The following is a 12107-nucleotide window of genomic DNA, read 5'->3' as shown; positions in this document are numbered from 1 at the left end:
TTTGAATAATTTGGAGGCAATTGTCTTAAAGAGGGTCAGGATAAATTAACTTTAATTAATACAGGTGCCAGAATTAGTTTTACAGATAGAGCAAGAAAGATATGGAAATTTGTGAGATTCAAGTTTCAAGTTTATTTTTAACTTATTGAATAGCTTAATTTAATTTGCTAAGCAATTTACAAATCAAGTTTCAAGTTTCAGGTTTATTATTTTTCTTGATTAATCGCTTAATCAAATTCTAAGCGATGAACATATTAAAATATAGTCAAATAAGGACAATACAATACAAAAACAAACTTTAAATAATAACATTGGGTAAAATAAATTTTCCTAAATCCTGCTCATTCCGCAGATAAATGGGAAGATCGTTCCAAGTTTGAGGAGCAGTTACAGAAAAAAAAAATAAATTGACGTCTAGTGTTAATAATTTTAAGTGATAGAATGGTTAATAAGTTTTGCCCATTAGACCTCAGGGTTCTGTTTGAATGATAAGGAATTAAATGTTTAAATATGAATGCTGGGGTCTTATGAAGAAGAGATTTAAAAAAACAAACAGACAGAGTTTGTACGTTATCCGAAATTAACTGGAAGCCAATGTGCATCTATCAAAAGGGGTGTAACATGGTCATATTTTCTAGACTTAGTGATGAGTTTAATGGATATGTTCTGACATAGGAATTTTGCAATAGATCGTATCCTACGTAATCTGTAAAATGTAGATTTAATTATAATGCTAATATGATCATAAAAAAACAAAAGGTGTACACATATGCTTATTTATAGTAAATTACATGAGCCTGACATATTGACATACAAACTAACAGATGCATAAGGAAGAAAGGGCAGAACTACAATTGTATTAATAGAGCACAAGGGAAGACGTGAATGGTGAGGGCAATAGGAATAGGGAATAAATAAATTAAAGGCGTCTTTAAAAAGGAAGCTCTTCAGATTGCTTTTAAAATGGTTTAGGTCATTTTCTTCTTCAATAATTTTTTATAATTGTTTCTAATCCTACAAGTTTATATCTTGGTGAGAAAAGTGGCACACTCACCCCTGAGATAGAAGGGAAGTCCAGAAACTAAACAGAAATTTTCCTACAGACCAAAGTGCCAGGTGCCAAGAGCTAATTCAGTGGGAGAACTAATTCAGAATGAATTTACCTACCTCTTTTACTTTCAGTGATGGAATTGTTAAGAGTTTTTGATTAATGGATCTTAAAGAAAGTGATATACTATGGGGAGTAAATAGTTATTAATGAATTGGGGTTCGTTCAAAGACAGTGTTTTAAAAACTAAAAGTAGGATTTTAAAGGTAATGCGATGAGTAACAGGAATCCAATGTGATTCGATTAGGATTGCAGACAGAGCTTGATAGGTGTGGAAGAGGCTTAATGAGTCTTAGTGCCCATGCAAATATGGATTCCCTACTTATTCAGACTTTCCTTTCTAACCTCCGTTCTCCTTTGCAGATTCTGGTCAAACAAATGATTTCAGAATGGCCCACTAGTTCTCGTGCATAATTTCAGATTGAAAAAAGGAGCAGTGCGGGGTTTGAACCCCCAAGCCTCAGGTTCCTTAGGCTGTAGCGCTAACCACTACGCAACACTCTCCTACACTTTGAGATCTCTAAGCCTTGGGAAATCCTGCATTATTAGGGCCAGCTACCTACCTGGGGACCGCGCCTGTCCGCTCCTCGCGGAAGAAGGGGTCACGGGTTTCGTAATGGGCGGGCCCCTGTCTCCTATTGAGATGGTAATAATCCATCTAGAAGTACTGGATGTTTTAATTGCAGAGACCCTGGTCACTGGCTTAATCAATGCCCATCTGGCCGGTGCCCAAAGCCGCCCTTCGGACGGACTTTGGTGCAAAGAGGGGAAACCCTGTATACCAGCTGCCCTTGTTATTGTTGACATGTTCTCCCGATAACCTGAAGTTTTTTCCCACTACAAATGAAACTGCTCAGACTATGGTGAACATTTTACTTCGCGAAATCATCCCTAGGTGGGGATGTCCCACACACATCAACAGATAATGGTCCTGCTTTCACTGCCAGAGTATGCAAAGATTTAGCTATCGCATTCCGCATTGAGTGGAAATTTCATCTCCCATATCACCCACAGAGTTTCGGTATTGTCGAACGCATGAACAGGACTATTAAAGATAAAATCTGGAAAGCCACAGCTGGCACATTTGTGAATGGAAAAAATTCCTTCCTATTGTTTTAGCTGAATTTAGGATGTTGCAAAATTAAAATGTGTTTTTCTTTTCTTTTTCTTAGCAGCGGTTCGGATATATGCATGCCCATCCCAGTTTTGGCACTAGGATATTTCTGGTGTTTTCCAGGGATCCTCTTTGTCACTGCAGAGATAAAGACGATCCAAAGAGACATTAGCTTTTCTAAATATGAGATGGTTATGCTATGCGTTATTTGTCCATACACTTTAGTCATGTGTTCATCTCTGTTTTGTTTTTCTATAACAATGTGTTTATTTCCAGAGATAAGTTCAGCCCTGAACACTTGACAGATGGAAGAAAAATTAGTGTTTTGTGTTTTGTCTATGCCATGTGGTCTGTGTTTTGTCTACTTGTTTTGGTTTGAGGGGTACCCCAGGATACATAATATTGGCCATTTCTAGAGCAAGCTCTTTTCCCACTTTTTACTAGCCCAAATGCGCAATGTTCCTTTTTTTCCCTATAACTTGCATATACTAGTTAGGGGTTATATTTTTAAGAAAAGGTTTTATTCTATATCTATATTCTATGGTGCTCACTTGATATGAACCATTCAGTACACATTTCTGACATAATTTTTTAATACATTCAGTACAGAATTATGGTCTCTCTGAATTGCCATAATAGTTATATGCAGCACACAAAAAACATATCTTTTTGAAATGTCTGATTAAGAACCTTAAGTACCTGATTATTGTCTGTCTTTTGCCATAACTATAAATGCATTAATATTGTTACATGTTGCCACATTCAGTACAGGCAACTAGTCTCTCTCTCTCTCTCTCTATGCATTCAGTACAGGCAACCTGGTTTCTCTCTCTCTACATTCAGTACAGGCAACATGGTTTCTCCTCCATTTTCTATCACACTGGAGTACAGCTGCTGAATGATATCGGGACTCTTTTCAAATCCCTCCCTGTATGCACAGACATCATTTCATCTCAAGGGTGAACACCACTAATTTCCAGTGATCCTGTGCAAACAACAGATCCTGTGCAAACATCATTTCATCCCAAGTGTGCATCTCACCAGTTTAAAGAGACTGCCGGTTCCTGCTAGACTGTAATTCATCTTCCTGCACCCTGACTGCAAAGACTTTTCCACACATGCTGTACACAATGTTTCCTGTTCATCGGAGAAAGCCACCTTCCTAAGAACGCTTTGCTGTACAATTCCTCCTATTTAACCTATTCTATGGACATTTCAGACTTTATTTCATATGCTGTACATCCACTGCCTCTTGGAATGGGGAATGAGACATTCCAAAAGCTGCTGAACTTTACTGAACTCCATACTTACATTGAACAACTTAAGAAAACCTCCAAAGAAGTGAATCATACTATCACTTTTGAAAATGGACAGATTGCACAAAATTTGCTCCAAGATGCTCATGTCTCAAGCTTTGGAACTTTTCTTTGAGTATTCGCCCACTGCAAACCATGTATTTAATGTTTTAATTCATCCTATCTTAACTATTCTACAAATTTTGCTATGTATTGTTATGATTCTCCTTTGCTGTAGAGTGAAACACGTGTACATTTCTTTTCTCACAAAGTTCCCTCTAGCTTTTAAGGCAGTTATACATGAATTTCCAGTATCTTCTCTGACAACTTGCTAATTTGGTTCTAATTTGGTTTTAATTTGGCATGGCCTATTGCATTACCATTACCAGGGTCAGAGATAATATTATCCCATACTTACATACTCTCTTATGACATCTTTGTATCTTTTTGCCTGGGCCTCCTGAGAAAGTTTCCTACAACCCTTATGCACGTTCACTCGCTCAACGACGGGTAAGATATGGGCATACTGGGATCCCCGCCCAGATTATGGCCTATACGACCTAAGACAGAGGTTTGAACTCATAATGGGAACTGTTCATCTTCATAGCTTGGAGGACAGCTATGATATACTGTTAGAGATTGGCAAGGCATAAGCGAGGCAAGCTGGCTAAGGGTACCACAAGTTTGCTTTCATTTCAAAGAATATGAAAGATGTCAGCATAGCCGTTGCAGGCGTTCAGCATTTTCGGTTGGCATAGCTGGTGTCACCAAAAGCCTATGGGAAATTGTATCAATCTGACTCTGGCATGGGGATGCAGATAGACCCTGAGGGCAGGAAGACGGTTTCAAGTAGTCCTGATTAAATCATGATTAGCTAAAATGTGTTAATGTATTAATCAGAAACTATTGTCCGAGGCATACTGGAAATTTAACTACAGCCTAGTATTTTTTTTTGGGAAATTATAGATATGCTTCACTGTTGCAGCATTAGATTTTTCTTTAGGTGATATTTACTGGCTCTGTGGAGACCTCCGGCTCCGTGTTAAACTACTCAGCCAGTAGACAGGCCAGTGCACTTTAGCTACATAGATGAGATAGGGGTCCCAGATGAATTCAAGGCCCGAGACCAGGTTAAGGCTAGGTTTGAGTCCCTTATTACTATCAATAAGAATGTTGAACTTAGACCTTCTTATTGTTATAATCTTTATTATTATCTGCACTCTTGTTGCTTATGTAATTTTTAGACTGTTCCTGTGCTGTTTGACTCATTGCAGCCCCTAAAACCCCTCCTCAAGAGACATATCTAGAATATCTCTCCCTCCACGCTCATGCTGTGCATTTATGACGTCATTTTCATGACGTAAGAGGGGATTGTAATGAAAGGATAGATTTTCTGTCTCTGTCTATGAAAGGACACATTTTAAGTTTTCTGTCTCTGTCCATGCTGGAAGTAATCAAATGTAGAATGTTGGGTGTTTACTTTCTTAATGGTTTGGGAAGAGGTCATTTAATTTATGTTAACTAGGTTAGTTGTCTGAGACAGGAAGGCTCAACCCCCCACAGCTCTTAATACCTTTAAGATTTAAACAATGAAGTACATATCCTGCTCACGCACCCCCTCCCCTCTCTTGTCCATCCCCCTTTTCTTGTGATGGTTACCACTGATATGTAACAGATATATAAATGTTTTGCAGACTCATAATAAACCAGGCAAAAATCTCTTTAGAATACTGGCTATCTATCTTTCTTTCTAGGGGGAATTGCCTCCAGATGACAGAATGTTATTTCGGGGCCTAGAAACGGATCCTGTTCGTTTCAATTTCCTCAATGAATATGCATGAGATCTATTTGCATGCACTGCTTTCAATGCATATTCATTGGGGAAATGCTGAAAACCCAACTGGAATACGGCTCTCGAGGCTGGAGTTCCCTACCCCTGGCCTATAGGCAGAAGGAGCTATACTATAGTACAGGGGTCTCAAAGTCCCTCCTTGAGGGCCGCAATCCAATCGGGTTTTCAGGATTTCCCCAATGAATATGCATGAGATCTATGTGCATGCACTGCTTCAATGCATATTCATTGAGGAAATCCAGAAAACCCGATTGGATTACGGCTCTCAAGGAGGGACTTTGAGATCCCTGCTATAGTAGGACCAATTGAGTGAAATAAGCTGCCTGTAGGACACATAGGGCAGAAGAATTTATCAGTATTTAAGCGTTTGCTGAAGCCGCATTTCTTTCTGCAGTCAAGTTCCTTGGCATAATAAGTGGCAATAGTCTGGACTCTTCTGACGTCGTTTAATGAAACAAACAGAGCAGTGTACACAGGTCTAAGGCCAGTTCATATTAACCTGCTGCTTTATTCAGCCCCCAGCACAGCCAAGGAATCAAGAAAGCTGCCATCCCCCAACCTGACCCCTGCTCCAATTAATGGATCCAGAGCAAGCTTTGATTTATCCATTCTACCCCTCCCCCCCCCCTCCAGTGAAGGGATCCAGAGAGGATGCTTTAATCCAGTGTTTTCTAACTTCTTCAAGTCAAGTACCCCCTAGATTGAAAAATTTTCAGTTGAGTACCCCCGAACTCTGAGCAGCTCAGAAACTCACATCCCACCAGCCCTCAGCCACTCTGCCCCCCTCTCTCTCACACATTCACATCCCACCAACCCTCAGCCCTTCTCATTCTCTCTTTCATTCACATTCCGCCTGCCCTCAGCCATTCTGCACTTTTCTCTCTCTCATACACTCATATCCCACCAGCCCTCAGCCACTCTATCCTTCTCAATCTCTTTCTCTCTCACACTCACATCCCACCTGCCCTCAGCCACTCACTCTCTCTCTCTCTCTCTCTCTCTCACACCCACCTCCCAACTGCCCTCAGCCACTCTGCCCTTCTCTCTCTCACACATTCCACCTGCCCTCAGCCATTCTGCACTTTTCTTTCACACACACTCACCTCTCAACAACCCACCGCAACCACTCTGCCTCTCTTTCACACACTCACATCGCACCTGCCCTCAGCCACTCTACCTCTCTCCTCATAATCACACCCCACCATCCTCAGCCAATCTGTCCTTCTCTCTCTCTCTCTCACGCACACACACACTCACATCCCACCTGCCCTCAGCTACTCTGCCTCTCTTTCTCACATACTCATACCCACCTGCCCTCAACCATTCTACTCTTATCTCTCTCACATTCACATCCCACCTGCCCTCAGCCACTCTGCCTTTTTCTCTCTTACACACACATACATCCCACTCAGCCAAACTCACACACACATACATCCCACTCTGCCTTTCTTTCTCACACACACACTCACATCCCTGTTGCCCTCTGCCCTTATCTCTCTCTCTCTCTCACACACACACACACATATTCCTGTCGCCCTCTACCGTTAGCTCTCTCTCACACACACACTCAGCCACTCTTCCTTCCTTACCATATCATAGCAGCTACCAAAACTCAACGAGCAACAACCTTATGTGTGAAAAAATGCACTGTAAATATTACAACAAGCAAAAAACAAAAGGAATTGACCCCAAAATATCCACAAAGAAGAAAATCCAGAGAAAACAAAAAAAACTCTGTGGAGTGACGATGTTCCCAAATAGACTTTATTTGAAAGTATCAAAGTTCCAAAGGTACACTAAAATCATCCACATAAAATAATTCCATCCACATAAAAATAAATCATCCACATAGAGCCTTAAAGGACCTAGTCCGCTAGGGATACAGGACCCAACACGGTCCGCGTTTTGACAAAAAGTCTTCTTCAGGGGTCCCTGGGGGTCCTATAAAGGTGAGTACGTGGGAAACAATTGTGTGGTGAACTGAAAGTGAGACACTACTTGCATTTGCAAATGCAAGCAGTGTCTCACTTCCGGTTCACCACACGGACCGTGTTGGGTCCTGTATCCCTAGCGGACTAGGTCCTTTAAGACTCTTATGTGGATGATTTACTTTTATGTGGATGGAATTATTTTATGTGGATGATTTTAGTGTACCTTTGGAACTTTGATACTGCAAATATTACACCTGATCCTATAACACTAATAGAACACCTAGTGAGAAAACAGAATAATAGGAATGGTGCAAGATTTCTACACAGAAGCATTCCACTTAATAAGTTCAGAATGGAATACTTTTATTTTCTACCTTTGTCATCTGATTATTTTATTTTTCCATTTGCTTTGGTCACATTGTCTCTCTAATTTTTCTCTATTTTTCTTTCTTCTATCTATGAAGGATGTCTTGTCCATTTGACATATCTTTCTTTTCCTCCATGTCCATCTTCTGTCTTCCCTCTGCATCCCTATCTATCCTGTCCAGCATCTATCGTCTATGTCCTTGTCCCTTTGTCCCCCTGTGATCAGTATTTTATTTATTTAACAATTTTTATACTGCGTAAAACTATGCGGTTTACACATTAGTTACATACATATTCTCATGGTCACCCTTTAGTTGCTAAACATATGATACAGACGATGGACAAACATAAATTTCCCATCCCCCCTGGGAAAAATAATACAATATCAAAAACAAACATTATCAAATCATAATATCAATACAAGCATTTTCAAATCATAATTTCAACAATTAAAATGCAGAAAAGCGTTGAATACTAAGCTCCTTTTACTAAGGTGTGTTAGCATTTTAAGCGCACACACAAAATTACCGCACGCTAAACCACATGGTACGCTTCTAGAATAACGCCAGCTCAATGCTGGCATTAAGGTCTAGCGGGCGTGGCAATTTAGTGCGCGCTATTCCGCGCGTTAAGGCCCTAACGCACCTTAGTACAAGGAGCCCTATATCATAAAACTGAAGAGACTCCTAAAACATTAGCATAGGAAGGCATTGACAAAAAGCTGTGTTTTTAACATTTTCTTAAAATTGATCTTCCCCGCACAAAATCGCAGAATACCAGGCAGGGCATTCCATAGTTTCACACTGGTCACAGACATCATTGATGCTCCAACCCTGATATGCAAAATAGACATCTGGCCCTTAATACTCAATTTCATTGTATTTTCAGTCTTAAATTTCTTCTAGGTTGATAAATTTCAAACATCTCTTGTAATACCCTTGGGAGAGACATGGTACAGTATCTGATGAATAATTGCAAGAATCTTAAAATGCAACCTTTGCTGCATAGGCAACCAATGCAACTGTTTCAGTACAGGAGATATATGAGCATTCTTTGGAACTCCCATAATTAATCGAGCAGCAGAATTAATTAAAATCTGAAATGCCCATGTTTAGCAACACCTCTCCCTCTTACTTCCCCCCACCCAGGTCCCGAAGCACCTTTCCCTCTCACCCCCCCCCCTCCCATCCAGGTCCAGCAGCACCTCTCCCCTTTCCCCTCCCTCTCCCACCCAGGTCCAAAAGCATCTCTACCTTCCCTCTCCACCCACCCAGGTCCAACAGCACCTTTTCCTCCCCTCCATTCTTCCCCACTCAGGTTCAGCAGCACTTCTCCATCCACCCACCCATTCAGGTCCAGCAGCACCTCACCCTCTCACCTCCCATCCAGATTCATCAGCACCTCTGTCCATTTTCAATTATCTGCACAGCATTAGCTTAGCAATTTCCTCCAGCAATCTTGGGGCCTTTGCTAGGTTAGGCCCGTCTCTGAGGAAAGAGGAAGTTGCATCATCAGAGGTGAGCCCAGCCTAGCAGAGGCCCTGAGGCTGCAGGATGGAATCACTAAGCAAAGCTGCATCTGCAAGTTGGGAGCGTAGAGGAGGCAAAAGGACGGCAGCAGTGGTAGTTGTGGTGGTGGCGGCAGCAGGAGGACGGGAGACATATGGGTGCTGTGTACCCCCTGGGGTACTTGTACCATGTGTTGGGAACCTACTACTACAGTAATCACTTATACAGTGCTGAAAGGCATATGCAGCGCTGTACATTTTGACATTTATAGATGGTCCTTGCTCGGAAGAGCTTACCAATCTAACTTAGGCAGACAGACATGACATATAGGGTTAGGGATGCAGAATCCCCTTCCAGCTACGAGGTAAGTTTGACCTTTTCTACTCCTCCCCCCAATCACCACCTCACCTAAGGAATCCAGAGAGCAGGTTCTAACTTATACCATCCTCTCACTACCACATACAGCTAAAGGATTCAGAGTTGTTATGTTATATGTGGTCTTATATCCTGCCAATTCCTCCAAAGTGGAGTTCGAGGAGGATTACAACAGTAATCAATGTATCAAGAAAACAATAAAGTAATGGTTATTATAGAATAAGCAAAAGTAATCAGTGCAGTATGAGCATTTCAGATGCAATTAATTCAATACAAGTAGAAGATACGCAGTTATTACAGTATACGCAAAAGTAATCAGTGAGTATGAGCAATTTAAAATGCAATTAATTCAATGAAAGTAGAAGATAATCAAATGTGGAGACAGTTCAGGTTTTGTTCCTGGTATAGAGTTCTGATCCTACGAGTTCATAAAGTGGTATGTTTATATTGCAGTTTCACGTGTGTGGTAGAGAGTGATACTGTAATCATTACAGCTGTAATTACCGTGGTAATGGGGAGGCCCAAAGACATCTGCCATTACGGCGGTAGACCATTTCACAGTAGTGCCACAGGAATGGGAACCGCTGGCACAGTAAAACTACAGTATTGGCAACACTTACCGCCCTTACCGCCCCCTATCTTAATAGACCTGGTGGACTAGTAGTCTCTTTGGGGACAGGAAAGAACCCAACTCTTTCCTTCTCCTGCCACTGTAGCTGAAGCCCCATTAAGAAGGTTTTCAAGATGGCTGCTGAGACTTCATGCAGCAGCCTCGCAAAGCTTCTAATGAGGTCGCTGCAAGAAGTCTTGAAAAATCTTCTTATCGGCAGCGGCGGCGGCTAAAGCAGCAGGGGCAGGAAAGAGCTGGGTTCTTTCCTGCCCCTGAAGAGACCACTAGACTACCAGGTCTATTAAGGTAGGGCTTAGGGTAGGGTTGTGCAATGGTAGTGTGGGAGGGGATGGAGAAAGATGGCAGAGCATGAGGGAGGGATGTCATCCAACCAGCCACCTAGGGGAGGGAGGGAGGGAGGGAGGGAGGGATGCCAGAGCATGGAGGGAGAAAGGGATGCCAATCAGCTAGGGAATAAAGGAAGAGATGCCAGAGCATTGAGGGAAGGATGCCAGCCAACCAGGGGATTGAAGGAGGGAAGTAGAGCATTGAGGGAGGAATGCCAGCCAACCAGAGGATAGAGGGAGGGATGCCATCCAACCATCCAGTCAGCCAGGAGATAGAGGGAGGAATGCCAGAGCATGGAAAGAGGGAGGGATGCCATCCAGCCAAGGGATAGAGGGAGAGATACCAGAGCATGGAGGGAGGGAGGGATGCTAGCAAGGGGCTAGAGGGATGGATGCCTGCCTGCCAGCCAGCGGAGGGAGAGAGCATGAAGGGAGGGAGGCTAGCCAGACAGACAGGGGTAGAGGGAGGGATGCTAGAGCATGGAAGAAGGGAGGGAGGGATGCCAGCAAGTCAGCCTTCTTTCCTGCCAGCCAGTCAGCCAGTGGAGGGAGGGATGCCAGAGCATGGAAGGAGAGAGGGAGAAATTCAGCCTGCCTGCCTGCCAGATCATGCAGGGGGAGAGGTGCAAGAGCATTGAGGGGAAGAGGAGAGAGATACCATGGGGAGGGAAGAGAAGGAGACAGAGATGCTGGGGGAGGAGAGAAGGAAGGAAATGAAAGAAGAGAACAATGCCAGAGGGGGAGGGGTGGAGACAGAGGAGGGAGAAAAATGGAGAGGGCTGAGGCTGAAATGAATCATGTATAAAGGAGAGAAGGGGCACAGACTGGATGGAAGGGGAAGAGGGTAGACAGTTTATGGAAGGGGCATAGAAAGTGAAGATGCCATATGGAAGGAGGAGAGAGGGACAGACAGTGGATGGAAGGGGCAGAGAGGGCAGACATGAAGAGAGGGGGCAGACAGTGGATGGACAGGGCAGAGAGAGAGAGGGGATGGATACTGGATGAAGAGAGTTAAGAGAAGATGATGAAAGCAGAAACCAGAGATGACAAAAAAAAAAATGTTTTTGTTGCTTTAGAATAAAGAAGTATTGTAGCTATATTGATAACTGTTTATAAATAGAAAATGGAATAAGGTAATCTTTCTATCAGACTAATTTTAATTTATTTTGACTAACATTTGGAGATCAAAACCCCCTTCCTCAGGTCAGGGCAGGATACAGTAACAGCAGTATACTATATTGACCTGAGGAAGGAGGTTTGGGCTTCTAAAATCTTATTGAAAAATGTATTAGTACAATACAATAGTATTATCATAATTTTCATTTTTTTGTTTTATTTCTATTTGTTAATTTGTAAAGTAGTGATTGTCATTTGTCAGTCTCTTCAAAATTTACATCTACTATTTTTTTATGTTTTGCATCATTGTTTCTGCTTCTGTGGTGTTGCAGAGTCTGGCTTCTTGGCGGTTCAGTTTAACTTTTGTCTACATATTTCTATATTTAGTTTGTAGATACTTATCCCATGCTTGGTGAGGGTCTGTCTGTGTGAAAGAGGCTAGTTATTCTGATAGCATTGAAAGTCTATGTAGAATCAATCTATAC

Source organism: Geotrypetes seraphini, chromosome 8, assembly GCF_902459505.1.
Source record: "Geotrypetes seraphini chromosome 8, aGeoSer1.1, whole genome shotgun sequence".
Classification (NCBI taxonomy): domain Eukaryota; kingdom Metazoa; phylum Chordata; class Amphibia; order Gymnophiona; family Dermophiidae; genus Geotrypetes; species Geotrypetes seraphini.
This window is presented reverse-complemented; position numbering follows the sequence as displayed.